Genomic DNA, 21,370 nt, shown 5'->3' on the forward strand with positions numbered 1-21,370 from the left:
AGTTGTCACTGCCTTTGTGACTCTGTCAATCAACTGCTCTTTTATGCACCTTCAATCTGTCCTTCTTCTTGGGCTTATTCTCTTCAATATACAAACCCTATCAGTTTCTGAAATCTTACAAGCAAGATAAAAGCCCTTTATTTGACCCTGATACTCTCCACTCTTATCTCATCTATTATCTTATCACTCTGATCTCTCTCCACTCTTCAGTGTCAACATTCTAAACAATGAATTAGAACCTTTACTGCTACTTATCACATACTCCTCATTAGTCCTTTCTAATGTGGTTTCTCTTCCCACATTTCTACTGAAACAGTTCCATGTCAGTAATGATCTTATTTTTCTCTTCTCATTCTCCATTGTTTTAATTTCCATTGTTATTTCTCACCTGGACCTGTGATTTCATCCTTGGAAGACTCCCTCAAATGACAGAGAAAAGTTTGTACTGTTGTTTTTCATTTATTTTAGTCCTTTCTGACTTTCAGTGACCCTGGTTGGAATTTTCTTGGTAAAGATAACTGGAGTGGTTTGCCTTTTCCTTCTCAAGTTCACTTACAGATGAGGAAACTGGGGGTGAGTGATTTGCCCAGGGTCATACAAATGGTCAGTGTCAAAGGCTGAATTCCTGACTCCATCTAGCTGCCTCAAAGATCAGTTATTTAACAACAAAATACAGACTTGAAGACTTGGAGCACTGTAAGTCATAGGCATATAACTAAAATATCTTAGAAACAGAAGTTCAATCCATGTCTTTGTGACTCTGAAGTCAACCCATTATCCCAATACCATATCACCTCTTATATATGTCTTGCATGTGTATGAATACAAAACCAAAATTTGTAGAATTGCAAATTGAATTAAGAAAAAGTACACTATCCAGGTTCTCCTAACTCTAAATCAGAATTTTCCATGTCCATCATTGGTTTAATACCTTAAGGAGTTTCCCCTAAGACCTTGTCTTTAATCTTCTCTTTCTTGTCTTTATGTTCTCCTCTTCTGTGGCCTCATTTCTTAATGTATATTGCCAGTCTTGTCCATTCTTCTGCCCTCTAGGCCAGGATTTCTAAATGCTAACAAGACAATAATATCTTCATGTCTTAGTAACATCTCAAATTCAGTTTGCCACAGAATGAAATGAGAATTTTTTCTTGCTATTCCATCTGACTTCACACTCTCTATACAGACACTGGCACTCATTCAATCAGTTTCCTATGTTTGAAATTTTGGTGTTATTATGGAACTTTCTTTCTTTCACATCTAATCTAATGCCAAGCATGCTACTTTCATTCCAAATTTCTCATTCATTCCCACCTCCCCACCTTCGTTTGTTAGTACAAAATATTATTACCACCTATCTGGACTTTTATAGTGATTCATAGTATGTTTTTCTATCATCTCTCCTTTGTCCTTGCTATTTAATCAATCATACTAAAGTCAGATTAACCATTCTTACATAGAGGCCAGTTTATGATATTTTTCTCTTTTCCACAATCTTAGGTGGCTCTTTAATAATTTATTCTATAAAAATGATGCTTTATTTTTTATTGAGGAGTTATCAAGCCCTCTTCCCTTTCCAGGTTCATCTAGAATTAGATGTACTACTATATTCTAATCATTCTGTGATCAAGACAAACTGGACTGCTTTCTGTACCATCCTTCAGGTCTTCATCTGCATTTCTTCTGATTCCTGTGAATACTCTGATTCCTTCTCTTCACTTGTTAAACTCTCAACCATCCTTAAAAGCCCAACTAAATTTTCACCTCACTCTATTAAATCTCCCTTTTTGACATTTGACTATCTCTTTTTTTTTTTCTTCATCTCTCTTGGTTTTCATGATACTTCATTCTCAGAACTCTCCTCCTACCTCTTTGAAAGACTATTCTCCATTTCCTATAGACTCCAATCTACCTATCCAACCTTCCTTTATTCTCTGGTAAGTTTCAATTACCTTATCTTCCTCCTAATTCTTCAACACAGTTTTGAATTAAAATTCTACTCTGAGCTCATTAACTACACTCTTTGCCTAAGTAATTTATTTTACTTTCATGGTTTAAAATATCACTGTAGGATTCCCAAATCTATATTTTAACCCCAAATTCTTCTCATCTTTTTCTGACATATCTTCAACAGCTAATTAGATATCTCTATCTTTGTAGACCTACCAAGATCTTCAAACTCAATATATTCAAAATCATCTTTCTCCTTAGATTTTCACATTCCACTAATTTCTCTATCTCTGTCAATGACACTACCTACTTCCCAGTCATAATCTTTGCCTCCCTCCTCATCCAATGTGTTCCCTACTCCTATTTATTCTACTCAGTAACTCTCTTTTCTTTATTCTGATTGTAAGTATCTTGTACCAGGAACAGGAATCTAGCTATTTAATCATCACATTAGATCACAATTTTCTCCTTGAAAATATGATTATATTAAGTGTCAGAGAGTCTTAAACCTTAAGCAATTAACTAATACATCACTTCTTGACAAGACTAACTTCTTAATTGACCTTCCTCACTTTTGTCTATTCCTTCTCCAATTCATCCCCTACATTGCTGCCTAAGTAATCCTTCTAATACTATAATGTGCTGATCATGGCTCTTTCTCTACTGAGAAAACTTCAGGGGTTCCCCATTGCCTATTTGTGGGTATTTAAATTCCTAATCCTTGATGCTTAAAGCCTTCTAGAATTTGGATCCAATATAACTATCTAAACTCCTATACTACTGTGCTCTGCCTTGTAATCTAGTTTCCAGTCAAATTGTGCTACACCTTTGCTCTAAACATCCCCAAAACTGGCATGGGTTCTTCCCAATTCACTAATTCCTTCAAGACCTGAATTATCTATTTGATGTGTTCTTTGATTCATCTTCAGGGTGAAAGCAATCCCTTTTCCCTTAGATTTCCCTAGGACTCAGGATTCTATCTCACTTATTTGCATCATAATTATGTATGCATGAATATTTTCCTCCTATTAGATTTTAAGCTGATTGAGAGTAAGATCAATGCTTTATCTATCTCTGTGCCTCCAATAATTACTACAATGAAATATATAACAGAAACTTAAAGAACAATCACTGAACAAATTATTAAGGGGTAATTCTTTTTTGAACAAGTTTGCTTTCTTAAGCTCTGTGCTCTTTTGCAACATTGTTTGTTATCAGCTCAGTGTATCATAATTTTTTTCCTAATTAAAGCATCATCATTGCTTAAGGGTATATACATTTCTCTGAAATAACTTGTATATATCTTGATTTCAGGTTGACGATTTGAATCTGAAAGTTTTAAATATTAAATAGCCTGCTCTTACTTCATATATGTGCCTAGAAGCTGCTAAATGATGGACATATTCAATAAACAGATGAACCAACAAAAATTTAGCAACAGAATGTGGGATTCAGGCAAATAGGGTAGATGCAATAGAGGCCTGGTATTGTAACTGAGATATGGGGTTTAGAGTTTCTGAGTTGGATTCTTGGCTTCTTTATCCTTTTCAGTGGCTCTTTTTTTTTTTTTTTAACATTTACAATCTATCTGAAATCAATGCTAAATAAGTGTGTGCCTTAAGCTAACTTATGGTTAAGAACCGATGAATAAATCTCTTAAAAGATTGTATTTATCAGAGATATAACCAGTATAGAATTGCATGGACTTTTCTCAAGTGCATCTAATGTGGTAGTAAGGCCACCATGGAGAGTGGAGACACTCTCTCTGGGAAGAATTTTTCCCATAGCTATGTTTGTGTACCTCTAGGTAAAGGTAGCACCTTTGGACCACCAACTTCCAGAGGTTCCTATTCTTAGGATGTTTTTCCCCACAATTAAAGTTGGACTATATCCTCTCACTGAGAGCATCTATGGCTTGAATGCCAAATAAAATTATTCCTAGTTACAGCTGGGTATTAAGTATTTCAGGGGAGACAATATTGGATTTTTATTTATAAAGACATGAATTCAAATTCTGCCTTAATAGCTGGGCAAAGTTCATAACCTCTTGTCAAACTCAGTTTGGTCATCTGTAAAACGAAAATGAGAAGACCATCTCTCTGACTGATGGTTGTAGGATAAAATTAGAATAGATATGTATAATTATTTGTAAATATTAAAGTACTATATAAATCCTAGATATTGTTTTTATTATTCAAAGACATATTTATTGGAAATGCCATGGGAAGGAGGTAAACATCCCGTCATCATAGCAGACAGCCTTCTCAAAAGCCAGATATCAGATGCACTGTAGGGACTCGATAGAAAATGTTTTGCACTCCTAGACCCTGACACATATTTTTTCAGTGCAGAATTGCCTTTTTTTCAGGTCCAACTGCTTGAATCATTTCCTCAACATCAAACTCACTTTCATCATTTAAAATTTTAAGTTCATTTATTATTTAATAATAATAATAATAATAACAACAACAACAACCTCTGTGGTATGATTAAGGGGCTATGCCTTTAACTTGCTTTCAGGGAATGGAAAGGTAATTTTTGCTGTGTCAAGAGGGCACTTCATTTCTACTCACCACCTGGCTCATGGAGGTTTTATTTAAATTCAGTGTTAATTTTCACTGTTAAAAACATTCAATTATTAGTGCCAATAGCAAGACATTACATAGAAAATTCAAAAATCATAAACTGTGTTCCTGTGTATGCAAGTATTAGTAATGTTAATGCTTACTTGTATAATTTGAAGCCAAATAGTGAAACCGTATTCTGCAAATTTGAGTTAAAGGAAATATAATTATGTCCAGTTTCTTTCAAGTTTCCCAAACGGATTTTCCTTTTTTGATTTCTGACTTGGAATCATCACTTCTCAACCTTGATACAAAGAACTTCTGGGTCTTAGATTCCTCCTCTGTAAAATGAGGTAGTTGAACTAAATAAAAACTAAAATAATTTCCAGTTCTGGATCCTATGAGCAAATGAGAAATCTATACTTTGTCATTTTCTCTGATTTTGAATTTCCCTGATTTGAGGAAGTTAACTTTTTTGTTTATTTAAAGATCTCTCTGCTAGCTTTATTCAGACAGTATAGGAGCATAAATATAAATATAAGTTAATGAATTGAATTAATGAATGATGTCTCCATTTCTGCTTAATTATATTAATCCTTTAATAATTTAGTGGTTCTTTGATTTAATCAATTTGCTTACTCCATGGAGGAGAGTTGATCAGAACCCAGATATAATATCTCATCTAGTATGATTCTGACCTGCCTCTTCCCATAAATCCTCCATAAATAATATGTCCCATTTGTTGGTGCGGCACTTGAGTTATCCATCTGTTATCTGTTGCCCTTAATAAATGATTGGTTCACCTCTCTGATGATATGTGTCCAAGATGATGATGATGATGATGTCTGTCCTTCGTTTTCAAAGAAGGCTATGAAATCAGGGAGGTGATGCTATGACATGCACATTAATTGGATTTGAGGGGCAGGGGGAGTGTTGTGCTTTATCACCAGCCTTACTTTCTTCCCCAGGACATTTAGGTTCAGTAGCCAGATATGAATCAGGATGACTGGAGCTAGCTCTGAGAATCATGGTATCTTTTGTGTAGAGATGAACTGGTAAATATTTTAATATTCTCAGGAGGGAATTGGGGGGAGGGACTTACAGACATAAATATATACATAAGTCTATACTCATATACCTAAGCGCAATGCATATACACACATCAATCTTAGGTTTAATCTGAATTAAAAATATTTTCTCTTATCACCACCTTAAGTCTAAGACCATCAACAAAACAACAAACCAAATCTTGATTTGTTGCTTTTCTGGCTGATTTCTTTCTTTTTTTAAATTTATTTTCATCCATATGTGCATGTATATTTTTAAGTTATAAAATTTCCTTCCACCCTCCCTTCCCACCCCCACTCCCTTCAGCGATGAACATTTAGGTTAGCATTGTACATACATATTTTTGATAAACATGTTTACAGATTAGTTATTTTTGTGTGAAGAATTAGGATTAAGGGGAAGAAATATATAAGAGATAATTTTTATAAAGTCTTCATCAGATTCTGAAGGGTGTGTCTGTGTGTGTGCTTTGCTTTGTTTTGTTTTGTTTTATTTTGTTTTTCTTCCTCTGCATGTCCATAGTCAGTCTAATACAGATGGCCTAGCTCTATGAACTGCTGAAAGGAGCTGCTTCCATCAAGGCTGTTCATCTCACAATGTTGTTAATGTGTACATTGTTCTCTTGGTTCTGCTCCTTTCACACAGCATCAGGTCCTGTGACTCATTCAATGCTTCTCTAGAGTCTGACCATTTATGGTTCCTTATAGAACAATAGTATTCCAAAGTATTCATGTACCCTAACTTGTTAACCATTCCCCAGTTGATGGGCATCCCCTCAATTTCCAATTCTTTGCCATTACAAAAAGAGCTGCTATGAATATTTTGAAACATGTAGGACTTTTCCCTTTCTTTATAATTTTTTTCTGGATATAGACCTAGAATTGGAATTGCTGGGTCAAAGGGTATGAACAGTTTTATTGCTCTTTTGGGCATAGTTCCATATTGCTCTCTAGAAAGGTTGGATCCATTCACAAATCCACCAGTAATGTATCAATGTCCAAATCCTTCCACAATCTCTCCAACATTGATCATTTTCCCTTTTCCTCATCGTAGTTGAGTAGTTGATCTGATAGGTGTGAGTTGATACCTAATTGCTTTAATTTGCATTTCTCTAAGCAATGATGATTAAGGAGCATTTTGTCATATATATATATATCAATATATATAGATAGATAGATAGATAGATAGATAGATAGCTTTGATTTCTTCATTTGAAATGATTGATTTCTTAGCTCTAAATTTTCACACTGAAAAATGAACAATTGTTCCTTAAGTCAGTCTATTCTGGCTCCAAAACACTCCTGCTTTTATGCCTCTTTTTTCCTACATAATCAGTCTTATGATATGGGGAACTTTCAACCTCCATTGTCTTTTGTGTAACTTGCAGTTTTTATTCTTTAGAGATCATGGTACTCTATGATTCCTAATCATATAGCATTAGTAATAGGGATAGGCATGGGGATGGGGATGGGGAAGAGGATAAGGTAAGAGTTAAGGTTAGAGAATAGGGATAGAAATACGGATGGGGACTGGACTCTTGGTTTGGTAAAGGATATTTCTAGATAAGAAAACTCACTCTACCAATACAGTACCTTCTCGGCAATTGATAATCTCAGAGAATTGCCCAGACCACTCTAAGGAAACCTTAGAGTCCCAAGCCAGTATGTTTCAGGGGTCAGGAATTGAATCTGTTTTCCTGGCTCCAAGGCAACCTCTCTGTCTACTATATCAAATTGCCTCTCATGCTTCTGTTATAAAGATTATTTTTGTGTCAGTGAATAACTTGGGGTCAGTGTAAGCATTGTGCTATTACTTAAATGCAATCTAGTCCATTCTCTCACTGATTCAATTGTGGAACCAGTTCAATGCCTTTCTGCTATGCCCATCTAAGATATATATACTGATGGACTAATTCAATTGGTTGACTGAATGTCACATTTTAAGCAATAGGCAATATTATCGCATGGCTTTTTCAAAACTTTGGGTTATAAGACACCCATCTCTTATTAATAGAAACTTTAAAATATTGCAGCAATGATTATATTCATCAAAGCTAAATATGTAGTGCTAGATAAATGGCAGCAAATGCACAGCTCAGATTTTGAGCTGATGGTTGCCAGCTCCCTATTCAATAAAACCCAATTGTCTGAATACAGATTGAGGTATACTTTTTCCCCAAAACCTTTTTTTTTTGAGGGCTAGGGTTATATTTCTTTTATAGCATGAGTATTGTAATAATTTCTTTTTCATGACTATACATTTTAATCTGTATCAGATAACTTACTTTCTCAATGAGTGAGATTGGGGTGGGAGGGAGAGCATTCAGAACTCAAGGTTTTGAAAGTAAATTTTGAAACTTGCTTTTGCATATAACCAAGGAAAAAGAAAAGACATTTTGAAAATGTTGAAAATTATTTTGCAAGTAATTAGAAAAAATTAAAATACTATTTACAAATAAATAAAAAATTCAGCAGAAAAATAAATAAATAAAACAGATGCCAATGACTTCCTATTTCTTCCATATTATTTTGGTTTTTCAAATCTTTCATAGCTTGTTCTCTTTCTAATTTTGTAATCTTTTTATATATTAGTCTCTACTCTCAATATGCTATCCAAGGACATTGACCTCCTTTTTTGTTCCTCACATAAAACATCTCTAGGTATTTTCACTGTCTTGATTCCTAAGCCTGCAATTCTCTGCCTTCTCAGTTCTGCCTCTTGCCTTTCCTGGCTTCCTTTAGTCTGAACTGAAGACTAAACTTCTACAAGAAGCCCTTCTCAAACCTCTTTAGTACCTTCTCTCTGATATTATTTGCCCTATTGGTAAATAGTTGATTGAATGTTGTCCTGTTGGTAAAAAGTTGAGTGAATGTTGGCTCCCCCAGTAGATTCTGAGATCCTTGAGAACAGGTATTGTTTTGTTTATCTGTCTGTTTTGCTGTTAGTGTATTCCTACAGCTCAGAACAGTAGGAGTTTAACAAATGCTTACTGCTTGTCTCACTGACATAGCAGGTACTTGACAAATGCTTGTTCATGTGAATTGATTGTATTGGCCATAGGAAGTATCCAGTGATATTAAAAGCATGGGGGTAGGGGAGGGGAGAATTTCAACATATTCAAAAAAGGAGTATATCCAGTCAGTTAAACAAAATCATAGTCCTGGTAAAAGAAAATGTAAAAGTACATAGCAAAGAACAAGAATACCTAGAAGGAAACTCAGAAAAACTGAATTGCTTTGAAAACAATGTGTAGAATTCCTTACAGAATTTTTTAAAAATGTAAATTTTTGTTTTTATAATGAATCCTTTTTCTGTTCTGCTGTATACATGGATATTTTACTTATCTTTTCTCTGTCTTGTTTAAAATGAATAAAAATAAAACATACAAAACAAAAACAAAACAAAAAAGAGAATAGTAATGGAAATAGAAGAATAAAAGTTGGTTCAATGTATAAGGGAATGTGAAGAGCTTGGGAGGGTGTCCCAGTGGTTTATTTGTGATTATGACACATATCTGTAAAGAACAAAACTGGTAAATTGAGACCTGGGATTAGATGAGTTAGATGAGAAGATTCAGGATGGCTGCAGTACCAGATATTAGGAGATTGGAAAGGAGAGAAAGCATGACAGGAATTGGGGTGGCACTTTTTATCTGTGTCCCTTTTCCTTAGATACTGATAAAATATTGAGGAGTCTTAATAAATACTTGGTTATAAATACTTGGTGACTTATATTCTGTATATTTTTAATGGAGAATATTTCTGAGTTCTCTGTCTTCTCCTTAAAGGACAAGAAAAAGTTCTCAGAAAGAACAAAGTGATTTAAAGGTCAAGGATTTAGTGAGATAAGTTTAACTATGAAAGTGAATCTATAACATCAGAAGAATATAAAGCCAATTCTTAAAATATTAGAACATCAAAGCTGAAAGGGACCTCAGAGGTCATCAAGTCAAATCAATTGAGGTCTAGAGGGGAAAAGTGACAACAAAGTCACACAGAAAGTTAGATTGACTAGAACTATGTCTCAGATGATTAATAGTAGTAGTAGTAGTAGTAGTAATAATAATAATAATCCATCATATTTGTATCACATTTACACTTTACAAACTGTTTTCATTTCCATTATCTCATTTGACCCTCACAACCTGCCAGGCAGCTTAGCAATTACCGGAGGTTACATGAGTTGTCCAAGGTCATATAGAGAATTAGAAGTCCAGACACTTGATTTTAGGCCATCTTCCTCCATGGTTTTTATGGGGATATGTGATGTAAACCTTAAAGTGATATATAATTGTGAGTTATTATTATTATTATTTTAAGTCTGGCACTCAGCCCACCACACCATTATGCTGGGGCTAATTAGACATTTGTGAATCATCCTGGACCTTAGCTTCTTCCCTTTCTCTTTCCTTTTGGCTTATCTTCTGCTTATAAATACTCATAGCAGAGAGTAGAGATGAGACAAGGAAATGAAATTAAACCAATTCTCAGCTCAGTTCAGCAAGAAAAAAAAACCCTACTTATTTGCATGCTGTGGAATATTTTGGTGAGGAAAAAGGTAAAACCATTGCCTTAAAGTAGTAAGGTGTATAAAGGAGTGGACCTGGAGTCAGGAAAATGTGCTTTCAAATTCAACCTTCAGAAACCTGCAAACTGTGATCTTGGACAAGTCACTTAACTTGTCTTCCTTAGTTTCCTCACCTGTAAATGGGAATAGTAATAATACTGACAGCCCAGGGTTATTGTGAAGAACAACTAAGATAATATTTTAAAGCATTTACACACAGCCCTTGACTCATAGTTGCCATTCAATGAGTGTTTGTTCCCTCCTGTCTTCTGTGCTAAAATGAAATGAGATTTTGCTTGGGGTTTCAGTTATCCACTGTCATATTTCTCCCATAACAACAGAGATTGAATAATTGATTGAAATCAACAATCACAGAAGCTTAAAGGATTGCTTACAATGAAAGATAGTCGACTGTCTTATTTTATGAAATAAAAGGCTAAGGGAAGTTATCTTGTCATGTTTCACTTGGTGTTTATGGCAGAGCTGGGGCTAGAACATTCTTCCCAGGCTTCCCTGTATCTTTCCTCATGACCACTCAATTTTGTTTTCTTATCTAACTTATCTAAAAGGGAAAAGTGCAATCAAAATTTTAAAAAAGTGAAAATAAGCAAGAGGCATTTAAAAATAGAGCTCATGCGTTTCAAAAATTTTAATTTATTCACATTCTAAAATAATGTTTAAACATACAAAACCTATAAGCTCCTTTAAATACTATTCATTCATTTCTGTCTATCCTCTGAACCAGTAATTTTCAAGTATTTTGGTTCCAGGTGTCCTTTAGTCTTAATGAGTATCTCCAAGAGGTTTTTGTTTATGTAGGTCATATCTGTATTAGAAATTAAAAGTGGCATTATTTAAATATTCATTAACTTATTCATTCATTTAAAATAACAATAATGAACCCATTTCATATGAACATAATATATTTTAATGAAAATAAATATATTTTCCAAAAAAGTAATGAGAAGAAATTCTGTGTTTTATCATGAGGCAGCTAATTGGCACAGTGGATAGATTACTGTCTCTGGAGTTAGGAGGACTTGAGATCAAACCCAACCTCAGCTTATTACTAGTTGTGTAATCTTTCCTGCCTCAGTTTACTTAACTGTAAAAAATGGAGATAACAATATCACCCATTTCTCTGAGGTAATATTTGTAAAGTGCTTGGCACGTAGTAGGCACAATATGAAAGGAACTACTAATATTATTTATGGCTGGTTTAATTGAATATAGTTAGATTCTCATAGCTGCTTTTTCAATCTGTTATGTTATTTTTTAAGTACATGAAGAAAATTCATTCTCACACAGATACATTTGGACAAAGGAGGAGAGTTTAATAAGCAAATGATACTTTAGTATTTTTATGATAATAACTTTAACCTGGAAAGAGTCTTTAGTCTCAAGGGTTTTCAAGGGTCATACTTTAAGCTGTTGGCCTTAGCCTTAAATTAGTCTTCCCTGGGACAAGTTAAAATAATGTGGAAGGACTCACCCTCTCTTGTCAGTTGCCTACCACCTCTGAAAGACTTTCACTAAATTTACATCAAGGAAAGTTCAACATTTTAAGTGATTTAAGAAAATACAATTATCCCAGCAGGATACTGATAGTATATTGATTACTATGTCAGTTTGCATAGAACAAGAGTATCCAGAATGAGATATTTTAACTCTACAAAGAGCCATAATTCACAATACTATTTACAAAAGTTGAAAACACAAGCCACTGGTCATGCCAGACCAAAGAGCATACATTTTTTTATGATCAGCTGTGATTCAATAGGAAGACCCTTATAATTTCAATATATCTTTCTATTGTACTCTCAAGACCCTGCTTTGGAACTAGACCTTCAAAAGTTCACCCGTGGAATTAGATTGTCCTCACCAATTTAGACATTTAATGGAGATAAGAACCCCAAAGGGTGGCTTCCTTCCCACTTTACCCAAAGAACTTTTGTCTTCCAAATTAAGATAAAATAATATCTCTGGCAAGATTTCAGGTATAGTATTTTCAGCTTCCTGTCAAGTCAATTATTACAGTAATTTACTGTGTTAATAGTACCATTTTGTTCTTTCTGATCTCTGCCTAAATGCAAAGACAGCAGTTAAAAAGGGTTGCAGAAATGTTGCTTCAACTATAGGGGGAAAAAAGGTTGTGATTATAAATAATTCAATTTGTAGAATAAATAATGCACTTGGAGAATGCAAAGCAGTATTGCCAGAATAGCTTCTATGAAGACTATTTTTTGTAACAACCCTAATGGCATTACCATTTCACATGTGAATATGAAGAGGAGAGCTTGAAGCATCTATTATTTTATTAAATATTACATTCATACTCTACTACTGTGAACTTGTGCTATGAAAAACTAGATGGAAATCTAACCTTGCCAGTCAATTCTATGGGTAACAGCATAATTATAAAAGCTGTAAAAGAGTGTATATAAAAAATTAAAACTATTCCAACTAGAAATGATTTCAACCTTGAACTACATAATTTAAATTTCCCTAAGAATTATCATCCTCTCTTGGCTTCTTCTCCCTTATCTTCTGACTTTGTTCTTCATTCTAATCATAGAAATCACACATTTCAATTTCAGAAAGATGCAAAGAGACAATATAAACTTTGATCAAAAGCTGTTTCTTCTTGCAGGACTACAAAAAGAAAAAGAGAAAACAAACAAAAAAAAACAGTTCTTAGGCTTGCACAGACTCTTCGCTAGTCTTGATTAGAAGCCCAGTGGCTGACACAGTAATTGCTCTGTAATCATACCACAGTAGCCGACCTGGTTTATGCATACAATCTATATTCTAATAGCAGCCAACAGGTCACCAGTTAATAAAAATACCATTAACATCCCCCTGTGACTAAGAAATGGAGATATTCATCTCACTAGGCCAGTGGAGGGCCAATATAATTTCCTAGGCTGTTAGTGTAATTAACTGTGCTGGTATGTGGATTTCCCTAGAGGACTGAAAAAACATAGGGTGACCTTGAATCAAGCATCTGATGGTGATGTGTTGGTGGTCACAATCTAGGAACATCTTTTCCCTCTGCTCAAAAATCTTTTATTGCTTCTGTACTCAACATCTATGTAATCAGGTTAAAATGAAGGTAAACAGGGCTAGCCCAACCTAACACAAAGCTGGGAAAGTTGGTAGAGCTTCTCCTAGGTTTCAAATAGAGACTAATCTGGAAATTCATTTACTTGGTGCTAAAATAATTGTGTAGGGGAGAGCAGTGTTGTCAATGCAGTTATTAGCCCAGCCATGGGGAGGGGGGTCATTCTATAAGGGGGTATTGTTTTGATGGGACCTTGGGGGTGGTGACCTGGAGTCAATTGAAGTTCACTGTATAGCATAAGCAAAGGGAAGATCATCTCAAGGGGAGAAAAGATAACCTTTCATATGTGTGTCCTGAAAAAAAGTCCTGGCTACACCAACTTGGTTATAACTCTTGTCTCCAATCTTCCTTTCGTTGATTTCCTCCTCATCTCATGTATTTACAAGAGAGGTTCAGAAAGCAAGATTTTTCTTCCAGATATTTAGAGGGGGAACTATGAGAACATTTACAATATTAGGGAACACTTTGAATGATGCAAAGATGATTTTTAAAATTTAGTCATAATGTGGGAAAAACTAGTAAATATTGCAACACTTGTTTGTTTGTTTATTTAATTGTTGAGGGGCAAGGGAATACAGAGCAAGGGGCTGGTCAAACAATAACTCCTATTTTCTGCTAGTCTGACAATTAAAAAGCAATGGTTTGGTAATAGAGAAATGGAACAGAGGGAAATGAAGGAGAGGGAAAAGAGGGAGAGGGAAAGGGAGAAGGAGAAAGAGAGAGAGAAGAAAGGAAGAGAAAGTTGATTCTTAGGATTAATACTAACTTCAATGCTGTATTAAAATTTTTTAAATGAATAAATGAAAATATAATAACTATTAATACTATCTAATAAAAATATTGAATATGAAGAATACAAAGAAGCCTGGTAAGACTAACTGAACTGACCCTGAGGGAAATAAGCAGAAACAGAAAGAAATATACACAATGATTATAACAATCTAAAGGTAAAGATAAATAAAACAAAACGAAATACTATGTGATTTTAATGACTAAGATTGACCCTGTAGAAGAATTGAGAAAATATACCTCTCATCCTTTTCATATATGAAGTAAGAATGCATAATACTATTCTATTTTTTTATTTTATATTTTATTCTATTAACATTTATTTTCTCTCCTCCCATCTTTTCCCTGTGTTAAAAAAATTCTTTATAATAAATATGCATGCTTAAGGGAATCAAAATCATAATTGGTCATGTAATTTTCATTCTTAACTTTGAATCTATACTTGGCACAGTGGATAAAGTGCTGGACCTAGAATCAAAAAGATTTATCCTCCTGAGTTCAAATCTGGCTGCAGATACTTATTAACTATGTGACCCTGTACAAGTCAGTTTAATCCTGTTTGCCTCAGTATGCTTAACTGTAAAGTGAGCTAGAGAAGGAAATGGTAAACCATTCCAATATCTCTGCCATGAAAATCCCCAAAAAGGAGTCATAAAAAATTAGAAATTATTCAATAATAAACAATGAAAATAACAATAAAATGAGGGGAGGGAGAGGGAGAGCAGCATGCTTCATCAATCTTTGGAATTATATTTGTTCATTGCATTGATTAGAATTCTTAAATTTTGGACTATTGCATATCTTCAGATTCAGTTTATATATTTTTTGCCAAATTGCTCTTCTTTCTCTCAAAAAAAACAAACAAAAATTGTTATAAAGAATGGTTGACTGAACAGGAAATTAGCAAGGTGTATATATTTAGAAATGAAGGTGAAATGAAAACAAAGATTTTTTTTTGAAGAAAAACTCGGTGAGTTATTTATTCATCTATAAAACCCTAGAAACCTATCTGAAATCAGTATTTTTTGATGCTCATAGTCCTCCCATCATACAGCTTGGGGATGGTTTGTATGCTCAGGTTTCTTTTTCCCTCAACAATACCAGGAAAGGAGAGGGGGAAAACATCCTAAGAAAACAGCTGTTTAATTGTTCGGATGAAAAGATAGGACCAAGAGAGAGTCTTTGCTGGGTGGAGCTATTCTAGCATATGGACATTTTATAGTCAATGTGTTGTTACTGGCTGATTCTGAGAAACACTTCTGAAGCATCAGGGTGCTAGGAGCCAGAAAATCTCCTACAGAGAAGGACTACATCCATTCCCTTTGACCCATGCTGTTTAATTCCTGAAGCTTGCTATTTTGGTAATGTCACAGCATAGGGAGAATGTCTGGAAGTCTGCAATAGGTTAAAAAGGGGGGGGAAGTTATATTTAGAATGTTCCTGTTGTCTATGGGATTTCATGGATCATGTAACAGGCTCAAGGTAAAATAAAAGTAAGGGAAAGGAACATGAGCCATGTATGGTATGAACCTTTTCTCAAGGATGACATAAAATTATCTTCAGAAGAAAGTATGCGTTTGACTCTTTAGACACTTGTTCACATATAGAAAGTCAAAGGAACATGAAATCATTTCATAGATGCGACAGGGGATTGCTTTGTTATGTAGCACTGGGTTGGTTATGTTTGGTAAATATTAGAATCCTAGATATAGGATCAGGAAGTATGGTTTCAGGATATCCGGTCTATTAATCTCATTTTACAGTTGAAAAAATTGGCCAGAAGAGGTTATTTGATTTTCCTAAAGTTATACAAGTTAAAATATCAAAGTTAAAATTTGAACCCAGCACCACTGACTGCCAAGGTAATGCCTTTTGTATTCTACTATACAGGCTGTATTAAAACGACCTTTGTTCATTGTTTTAAGTCATTATTATCTAATAGCAAAGTAAGTGAATTATAGAGGAAGAGCTGGAAAAGGCCTTAAGAGATCATATGGTCTGGCACTATGACTTTAGATATTCATTGTTTTCCTTAAAAAATAAAGGAGATAAAATGATATATACAATTACTAAGATATAAAAAAGAGAGAGAAATAATACATAGAAGAACAGAGTTCCAAAAGACATCATTTGGGAAGAGTCAGTAAAAAATGCTCTGATGCCTGAAAATGGACAAAATGTAAGTCAGTTTTCAAAAGGGAAAATAAAACAAAATCTTAGAAATAATAGGGATGTGAGTTTAACTTTGATTCCTGGCAATATTATAAATTGATTATGAAAGAGCATTTTTTTCTTTTATTAGAGCTATGAATTCATGCTATCCATACTCATACAACCAATACAGGACTCACATCCAAGTCTTTCTGATTCCAGTGGGAGTCCCTAGTCATTGTATTCTGCTGCCTCTCAGTTCTTGAAAGGGAAATAATAATGATCAATGTTAATTAGGTTAATTCATAGATAACTTGCAAATATGGAAGAAGAAGAAGAACAGCAAGAAGAAGAACAAGAACAAGAAGAAGAAGAAAAAGAAGAAGAAGAAGAAAATGGGGGGAGTGAAGATTGAATATCAAGGCAAACTCATGATTTCCTCCTCCTAGGGTAGGTCCAATTTAAGTATGATATTGGTCATAGGCTTCTCCCAATCGCCTTTATGGAAATAATTATATCAAAAGTGAATGAGAAGGGTGGCTAGGTGGTGCAATGGTTAGAGTACTGGCCCTGGAGTCAGGAGTACCTGAGTTCAAATTTGGCCTTAGAAACTTAATAATTATTACTTAGCTGTGTGGCCTTGGACAAGCCACTTAACCCCATTTGCCTTGAAAAAAAAACAAAAAAAAATTGAATGAGGATCTTTGAAAGGAACACAATGACCAACCATAATGCCAGAGGATTGAGCATGAAATATATTCCTTATTAAAAGAGAATTCAGATTGAGGTGTGTGTGTGTGTGTGTGTGTGTGTGTGTGTGTGTGTGTGTGTGTATGTTTGAAGGGGGGAGAGAGAGGGGGAGAAAGAGCCAGTGCAGGAATTTCTTTTGCTTTATTATATATGTTTGCAGCAACAATTTTTTTTTTCTTCATAATGGGAGTAGAAGATGGAGAAAAAGAGATTGATCTGAAATAAAATAAAAATTTATTTTTTAAAAAATTGAGGTTAATGATCTCAATGAAAGAATATATAAAAGAATACTAAGTCCATATAAAAGGAAACAAAGAATTAGAGAAAAGCAGAAGATTCTCAATCATTTCTAGTGATGTCCAAATCTTTGTGAACCTATTTGAGGTTTTCTTGGCTAAGAAACTTTACTCCCTGGTTGTCTTTTCTTAGAGATTCTTCTACATAACAATGTATCATCTGACTTTCCATAACCTACACTTAGAAAATATACCAGAATAGTTTGCTATTTCCTTCTCCAGCCCACTTTTACAGATGGGGAGACTGAGACAAATAGGCTTAAGTAACTTATCCAGGGTCACACAGCTAGTAAGTGTCTGAGACTAAATGTGAACTCAGAAAGATGAGTCTTTCTTACTCTAGGTCTACAATTCTGTACACTGTGCCACCTAGCTGTCCTAAGGTTCTTACTACACTAATATTTATTGGGAAAAGTGACCCAGGTCTCTCAAGAAGACTTTGTTAAATAAGTCAATCATTTAAAAAATTCTAATTAAAAGGCTAAAAAGGAATACATACACATATGTAATATACATATGCATACATGAATTTGTCCATAGATTTATAGACTAACAGAACTGGAAGGGACTTCATTTCATCCTATCCTTTTATTTTACAGGTTTAAAAAAGTGATGCATGCAGGGTTATATAGTTTTAAAAAGCCATATAGTTGGCTATACCATTGCACAGAAGAATTAAAAATTTCTCTTACATTTAAATCTTAGAGGGTGTAACTTTTCTTGGTAAATTATTCCAGTCTTAACAAACTTTACAATCAGGAAATTATTTTAATATCTAATCTAAGTCTCACATGCTATAGCTAGCACTCTGATTCTAATTTTGCTCTGAGCTGAGATTAAAAGGTCCATTCATAAGTTCTTTCAACTCATATTAAGAAATGGAAACTCTTATGTACAATATTTATAACTGTCTATGCCAAATAGCTAACTACATTAAAGCAATGCAGTATGCACAGTTGATAAATAACCCACTGAGAACTCACTTTCAAAGTCTACTGGCTTTATTATAAATTAAGAAAAATAGGAAATGTGCAAATATGTTTGGGAGAATAGAATTATCCCTTAGCACAAAAGTGATGAGGAGAAAAGGAAAAAGAAAAAATGAAACAAAAAGTAGAAAAATAAAAAGATAAAAAGGTTAAATTAATCAAAATAATTTGAAAGAAGAATAAATTGAAAAGAGATTGTGTAAAACCTTTAAATCATTTCAGTGTCCCCATAATTATTCCAACCCCCCCCAAAAAAAAACTATTACTTAAAGATCTAAGCTGGCTAAGTTGATTAGAAAAAATGAGTAGGGTAGGTGGACTATAAACTCAAACTGATCAATAGGCAATTGTCTTTCTCCCAATGTAGATAGCCTCTCTGACCTTTTGCTTTAAGATATAACTTTGTTTTCTTATAAACTATTCCACTGAAAAAAAAATTTTCTGCTAGCATAGGATTGTGAATCATTGCATTTGTTCTGAAACCTTAATATTTTACATTGCTATCATTATCAAGATCATTATTATCTACTACACTTTAAGTAGCATTTTAAAAAATTGTCATTGCTAATTAAGCCCTATGCATTGCTTTGAAATCCTGTTTGGCAAAAGAAGTGAAAGGGAGAACATAACAAATGCAGATTTGATTGAGGTGTGCTAAAACTGTACATGTCTACATTCTCATAGAATATTTTACCTATGTTAACAAATTAGTCAATGAAGTCACAATGTTATTCAACAAATTCATATTTTAAAAAATAGACATTTTACATTTGATTTACAAAAAGTAAAAAAAAATGTTTCAGGTCTTTTAAGTAAACCAATATTCTTAATCAACAACTGTGAACATATTTAAATTTGCCTATTCTGTACATATATCTCTAGTGAAATTAAGGCAGCTGGTGTCATAATTCCTTATTGACAGAGTAAGAGGCAATGTCTAATCCATGTTATATCATGTCCATATAGGCATGACATTAAAGCAAGTCTTGATAAACACTATATAGCTAATTGGATTTCTGAATTCACCTAGGCAACCCAAATCTTGAAACTCTCAAATTATTCTATCACTAATATCCTTGCTTCCAACATTATTCTCTGCCTCTGGATTTTCCTTCATTTCTGAATTTCCTCCTTTAGCCTTTGGTTCCTTTTCTCACAACTAGATCCTTCAGACCACTTCTTAGATAATAGATGTTGATGAAAAATGTATCGAGATCACAGGGAATCATCTGAGATTGATGAGATGGTTTTGACAATGAAGGAAGCATTGTGAAGGCAGAATATGGAACTCTGAGCAGGACATAAAACATTTGTTCTAACCAGATATTCTCTTCTATTCTTGCTTAATTATAGGCATACATCCTTCAAAAATGAACTTTTACCCTTCAAGTTTTCAAAGAGCACTGACTTATAGTAGATGTTTAATAAAGATTAGTTGAGTTAAATTAAATGTTTTATGCATTTATTTAATACACACTATAGATTTATACATTCCTATATGTAATATGCTAAAGATTAAATAAAGACTAATATCTACAGCAGGGAAGAATAATTATCAATTCATCAATTAATAAGTGGTTTAACTTCAAAAATTAACTGCTAACTTTTTAAATTATACCTCATAACTTGCTCACTCTTGGTGATCAAATACATGAAAGGCTTAACTAGATTTGGCTTCATCATAAAAAATATAAGACTTATGAGAAAGAACCAATCTTTGCGAAATGAAAGGCCAATTTCATGGATTAATGGCCATTAATAGTTTGTAATCGAGGAGAAGCTTCTAGACAAATAAACAACTAGCTGATTTATTTGAAATAACAATAATTATTTTGCTAATTATCATTCTTCATTATCATGTAACACTCCACCTACTCAGGGGTTAGATTTCAAGCAATCATAACCCTATGAGAAAATTGAAGCAATCATAACCCTATGAGAAAATGTTTTTGCTCATTCTATTTTGCCAGAAGATTATGTTTTGTATATCTTCAGTTAAGAATACTAGGTATAACACTAATGTCTTAAACAAGGGAAAGATATGTAAAAATTATTAACAATTAACAATTCATTTCTTAAGTCTGAATTTTCAATTATACAGTCTGAAATCTTTCAGAATGAATTTATTTCAAGTAAACACCTATAATCCACAAGGGTTATTTTCCAGTTATTTTCCCCCTTTCTAAACAGTAATTTGATAATATAGAATGATCAGTTTTGGAGGTTAATTTTTTTAGCAGGCCCCTCTGGCATCTGCTTCTCCTTTGCACTGTCTGCTAAACATTACAACTTGCCCTGAAGCTAAGCTCTTCAGGACATACAACTAGCTGTTCATTAGCTAATTAGTGCTTATTCCTTAAATTATGCTGTTCTTGTCTAACCTGGGAGATGAACAGCAAATTATTTCTGGCTGCCCTCTCATCTCCCATGTTAAAACAAAACTGAACTGTGTTAAAAAAAAAATCCCTTTTCATATTTCTTTTTTGTCTACCTGACTGGTTTAATTAGGAGTACTTTTGAAGAAGTAAAAAAATATACCTATGCTTTCTAAAAACTGCACTCTCTAGAGGTTGACTTAGATTTGTTCAGGAATAGTTTAGTTACCATTTGTAAAAGAATCAAGTATTTTGTTACTAAATTTCCACTGATTTGCCTGTGTTAAGGCAATTTGACTACTTGAAACTCAGGCTGATTTCTTATGGACTAAAAATAAGTAACTATATCCAAAAAATGGCAAACCATATAGCCAAAATTGAACATTCATAAAACAGTTTTCCACTAGCAGAAGACAGGCTATTTGAATGAAAGAAATACGAAAAATGGTTAGATTTGTGGTCAATTACTTCTCAAAGTCTTTTCAATTGATTAGAAAGCCATTTGGTAAAAAGCATGCACATCATTGTATACCAGATTTATACATCATGAAAGAAAATCCAAAAATAAATTCATTATGATGCCTGCCATCATCATCTTCATGCTTTGCTTGATAACAATAATAGATGGCATTCATATTGTATATTAAGATAATGCAACACAAATACAAGTATTTATAGTGTTTTTTATGTGGCAAATACTGGGTAGAGTTAAAAGTTGACAAAAATCTCTTTAGATTTTATATCATTTTTATTT

General features: G+C 33.7%; 1 long non-coding RNA gene across 2 annotated transcripts in view; it reads left to right on the forward strand.

The window, feature by feature from the left end:
* The window catches only part of LOC141521449 (uncharacterized), an 86,255-nt gene that overhangs the window by 41,275 nt on the left and 23,610 nt on the right, over window positions 1-21,370 (forward strand). For both annotated transcript variants that reach the window (XR_012477941.1, XR_012477942.1), the window contains one exon: window positions 16,504-16,656. This is a non-coding gene — a long non-coding RNA (uncharacterized LOC141521449). The remainder of the gene's footprint in view (window positions 1-16,503; window positions 16,657-21,370) is intronic.

The sequence above is a fragment of the Macrotis lagotis genome, chromosome 1 (assembly GCF_037893015.1).
Source record: "Macrotis lagotis isolate mMagLag1 chromosome 1, bilby.v1.9.chrom.fasta, whole genome shotgun sequence".
NCBI lineage: Eukaryota > Metazoa > Chordata > Mammalia > Peramelemorphia > Peramelidae > Macrotis > Macrotis lagotis.